We start from the raw sequence: 5553 nt of genomic DNA on the forward strand, positions 1-5553 counted from the left end.
TATTCAAGATATAATAAAATGATTTCAGAGAGAGGTCAAATAAACATTGGATTTTTGATATAGGAGGAGGTTGAAGACTTGAAGGAGCAGCTGAACATGTTTTATAACATGTATTATAAAAATATAATTACATTTAAAATTTATTACTAATCATTAAGTATATTAAAGTGCCTCTAGTAAATACAATGCAGATACAACTTTAATGTAGCATTAAGAATAGCTGAATCATGAATTTCTGACATGGTTTTCCACTCTTTTTTTTTTTTTTTTTTTTTTTTTGCAAAGTAAAAAAGCAGAAAAAACGAAGAAATGATGACACACTGTCTTGAATGGAATCAATAATACTGTTCATTACTTTAGATATTTGATAATTTGAATGATTCCTAAATATTCGTCTCCAATCACAAGATTGTGATCACTATTAATACTGAGTCCTCCACTACACGGATTCTCTATATAGCGGACAAAGTTACCATCACTGTCTATAATGTGGACTATGTTGTTTGGGTCGTCACTTATCAGTATTTGAGTAATGACATCAGTCGCAATGTGAAATGGTTTAAATTCTGTGCATTTTGATTGTAAAGTGATATTGCCTTTATACTTAAATCTTATTCCCCCATATGAATCCACCACAACAACAGCCTTCCCAGCACTGTCAGCAACACAGATATCTCCATTGCCATTCTCAGTGAGAAGAAGCACATTAAAAGCACCAGTAGAAAACAGAGGTTGTCCTTGAGTATCATACTGAATCTTCTGTGTCTCTTTGGTCCCTGAGTATCTCACCACTCTACTCATCTTCATATCCGTAGATCGCATACTCACCAGTAGATTTCCATTTACTGTATAATGTAGACCAACGGGAAACCAGACAAGTGGGCTTAATAATACATTTACTTTGTTCCTTTCATAAATATATATGTCTGTTTGTTTTTGAGAAACATTACTTAGGGTAAACACTGATTCCAGTTGTGAATTAATTGCTAATGCCCATACATTTTCATTTGTATGCATAGTTTGTAGAATAGATCCAGCCCTGTCTATCTCTTTGATTGTTCTGTCATTTCTACTGGTCAAGATCTTATTTTTCCCCATTCATTGCACTCTCCACAGCTGAGGCAGACGATCCAATCTCTGAAAAAAAAAATACGATGGTGTCCATAAGGACTTTCTATTGTGTATAGTACCACAGGGTCATCCATCATTTTCAGCAGTCTTGGCTTTTTCTTCTGTTCATCCCTAGTCTGAAGAAAGCCAAACATTTCTGCAATATGGTTGTCTTTAATGATACCAGGGAGTGACTCTGGACAAGAAAAACTTAGTAATTGAGGGCCTTTTTGGAAATCCTTGTTCCTTGATTGATAGTTAAGTATGGCTGTGACATCATTACCCTTAAGAATATCTTTATTTTCTTTAACAATTTGATTGATTTCTTTCGCAGCTTTTCCTGCTGAAGACTGGTTTTCTTTGTTCTTTCTTATTGCTTCTTTCTTTTGACTGCTTACTTGTTCTATGAGCTGAGTGCTTTTTCTATGTACGGCTTTGCAGATTTTATCTTCTTGTTCTTTAATGGCGGAGAGTACTTTGTCAAATTCAGCAGTTGTACCTTGATTGATGTTTCTGTATTTTGGAACAATTGTATTTTCCAGTTCTTCTGTGTCAGATATAAGTTTGTTTATGTTCTTGGAGAATAGCATTGATAACAGTAAAATCATGCTTTTTGTGTGAACCCATGAGGCACTGAAGACATATTGGTATTTTACAGTCTTTGCAATACGTCTCACATTGGTATTTTTCGTGTGTAAGACAGGGTGGAAAAATAACCGTGTGTTCTTTTTTGGAAGTGTATTCAACAACCTCATGTTTCTTCGATTTGTCAGCCATGTGTTTTGGTATGCATGAGAGGCAGAGGTTCACATGACTAAGATTACAGTGATGCTCCACAGGGTTGGAACACGTTTGACAGCGAATAATGTCCTGTCCCTGGGCGGTAGCCATATCTATTGTGATCTGGAATTAAAACAAAATTTAATTAAAGGTTGAAGCACATAGAACATGTAGTAATTGTTGAATTTCATAGATTTGATTTAAAGTGGAATGTCACACCAACTTTTTATTTTATAGATGTTTGAGTCATCCTTTTTAGCTCACCTGAGCCAAAGGCTCAAGTGAGCTTTTCTGATCAAAATTTGTCCGTCGTCTGTTGTTGTCGTCGTTGTTGTCGTAAACTTTTAACATTTTCATCTTATTCTCAAGAACCACTGGGCCAATTTCAACCAAACTTGGCACAAAGTATTCTTGGGTGAAGAGGATTCAAGTTTGGTCAACTTTTCCAGGGGGAGATAATTATTAATTAGAGAAAAATTAATGGCATTTTAAAAAAAAATCTTCTCGTCAGGAACTACTGGGCAAGGAAAGATAAAACTCATGTCTAATCACCCTCAGGTAGTGTAGATTCAAGATTGTTCAAATCATTACCCCTCAAGGCTAGGGTAGGGCCAAAATCGCCGACCCAAAATTTACATAGAAATATGCAGGAAAAATCTTTAAAAATCTTCTTCTCAAGAACCATTGGGCCAGAAAAGATGAAACTCATGTGTAATCATCCTCAGGTAGTGTATATTGAAGTTTGTTCAAATCATGACCCGCGGCTAGGGTGGGGCCAAAATTGCCGATCAAAGTTTTACATAGGAATATATAGGAAAAATCTTTAAAAATTCTCTTCTCAAGAACCACTGGGCCAGGAAAGATGAAACTCAGGTGGAATTATCCTCAGGTAGTGTATATTCTATTTTGTTCTAATCATGACCCTGGGACCCAGTTGGGGCCAAAATGACCGACCCATGTTTTACGTAGGAATATATAGGGAAACTTTAAAAATCTTCTGTTCAAGTACTTCAAAGCTATGATTAGTGATATTTATATGGAGTCATCCTCAGGTTGTGTAGATTCTTTTTTTGTTCAAATGATGAATTTCTGGAGGGTTTAAGTTCAAGCCCACCTCAGTAAACTTTCAGTTCTGATCTGAAATGTGCTTTTTCCTAGCTGATGTGTTTCGGTGAGCGCTGTGGCTCCTGGGCCTCTTGTTAAACAATGGTTTTAGCATTGAAAGGCCGATATTTGCTCTTAATTATTTTATACTAATTTTTTTTGTATTTTTTCAAAAAAAAATTTTAAAAAAAAAGTATAAATATCCAAATAAGTTGTCTGTGAGTTAAAAGTTGGCTGTAAATGAATGCATCTTATGAATATCTTATAAAAGATGAAAAGAAAGGCTGGTTAGACTTTTTAAATTTTTTTATAAAAAAATATTTATGAAAATAAAAAAGACATTATTTGTGATTTTTTTTTAAATCATATGGTTAAAAACACCGTAAAACAGGTCACAACTGAGGACATCATGTTTGTAAATCATTTTTTAAAGGTATTTTAAAAAATTGAAAAAAATGAAGTGAAATTATTTCTTTTTAATATTTGGGCCTAACCCAATCAAAATTAAACTGATCCCAATCAAAATTAACTCAAAATGAATAAAATGCTTATTTATTGCCTCTTCATGTATTTACATTGAAGTAATCCTATGTAAATGTATTATATTTAGCGTGTACGATATTAGGCGGAAATTAACTTTTGATTGATTAATTGTATATTGTTTAACGCCCCTCTCGAGAATTTTTCACTCATATGGAGACGTCACCGTATCCCAGTGAAGGGCTTCAAATTTTGACCTTTACTCGGCACTCAGGGCCATTGAGCAGTGAGGTATCTTTATCGTGCCAACGCCTGCCGCTGACACGGGGCCTCGGTTTTTAAGGTCTCATCCGAAGGACCCGCAACTTTCATTCAAAGTACCGAATGCATGGCGAAGGAACAGTTGCTACCAATTATATCGACCAGGTCAATCGCGGCCGAGATACGAACTCACGACCCCCCGATCACAAATTGACTGTTGAATAAGCGTAGATTTGATTAAGAGTATTTCTTCATATTCTTATTGACCGTTTACGGTAGCCTAGTGGTAGCGCGTTTGCTTCGTGATCGGGAACTAGGGTTCGATTTTCGTTCCCGACGCCGCATCAAACCTAAGACGTAAAATTAGGTAGCGACTGTTCCTTTGCCAAGCTTTCGGCATTAGAATTGAAAGTCACGGGTCTTTCGGATATGACCTTAAAAACGTAGGTCCCGTGTCACGGTAGGCGCTGGCACGATAAAGAACTCCCACTGCTCAATGGCCCTGAGTGCCGAGTATAGGTCTAAATTTGAAGCCCTTCACCGGCATACGTTGACGTCTCCGTATGAGTGAAAATTTCTCAAGAGGGACGTTAAACCATATACAATCAATCAATCATATTCTTATTTATATGTATATGTGCAAGACATTTATCGCTGTACTTGATTTAGCGGTTGCTGCGTTCCGCCAAAGCCGCAAAAAAGAAAATACACAGCCAAATGTTTCAGTATTTTATTGTCAGGTTCAAAAATATTTTTACCCTTTATAACAATTAATAAGACTAGTGTTCTTGGGAAAATGTTATTTATTTCCAATAATTGTACAATTATGGCTGGGATCGGTTTAATTTTGATCGGGATTGGCCAAAATAAAAAAAAAAATAATTTCTCTAAAATTTAGCTATTTTTATTTTTATTATTATTGTAACTTCTTTTAAAAATATGATTAACGTACATGTTCTCCCAAGTTGTGACTGGTTTTAAGAAGATTTCCTCCTCAAGTTAAAATATATTCAAAAATTATGAGTTTTATTAGGTCACCTTAGTAGACTCAGGTGACCTAATGCTATCCGTTTTCGTCTGTCGTTGTGCGTCGTATGTTAACATTTGAACATTTTCAGCTTTTTCTCTGCAACCGCTCAACCAATTTTAACAAATTTTGGAATAAATCATCTATGGGTGAAGGGGAACAAATGTGAATTTCATGGTCCCTGCCCCCCTGGGCCTTCATGGGTAGGACCAAAATTACTAAAATTAGTGTAATCTTTAAAAACTTCTTCTTTACTGGATATCAAGCAGTCAAACTGTTGGCATGATTGTAATAAGCATTGAGTCCTCTACCAAAATTGTGAGATTCATGGCCCCAGGGTCAGGGGTTCTAGTGCTGCGGCGGGGTTATATAGATTATATAGTGAAAACGCATTAATTCTTTGAAAATCTTCTTCTCTGCTTCCGGGTATTGAATAAACTAAGTACATAGTTATGATGAGCAAGAGTGTCTCTACCACAATTGTGAATTTTATGGCCTCAGGGTCAGGGGTTCTGATGTTAGGGCAGGGCTCTATTGATTATACATGTATAGTGAAAATTCATTAATTCTTTGAAAATTTTCTTTTCTGCCTCTAGTTAAGAAACTAATTAAATAAGTAAATAGTTGTGATGAGCAAGAATGCCTCTACAAAAATTGTGAATTTTATGGCCCCAGGGTCAGGGGTTCTGGTGTTAGGGCAGGATTCTTTTGATTTTTTAGTGAAAATGCATTAATTCTTTGAAAATCTTCTTCTCTGCCCCTGGGTATTAAATGAACCATCTAAGTACATA

General features: G+C 35.7%; 1 pseudogene; it reads right to left on the minus strand.

The window, feature by feature from the left end:
• Nucleotides 1–351: 351 nt before the first annotated feature.
• Nucleotides 352–2002, minus strand: LOC134251865 (E3 ubiquitin-protein ligase Trim36-like; annotated as a pseudogene).
• Nucleotides 2003–5553: the final 3551 nt, after the last annotated feature.

This window comes from Saccostrea cucullata, unplaced genomic scaffold (assembly GCF_032062105.1).
Source record: "Saccostrea cucullata isolate Sc308-1 unplaced genomic scaffold, CSIRO_AGI_Scuc_v1 ctg1625, whole genome shotgun sequence".
Taxonomy (NCBI): Eukaryota; Metazoa; Mollusca; class Bivalvia; order Ostreida; family Ostreidae; genus Saccostrea; species Saccostrea cuccullata.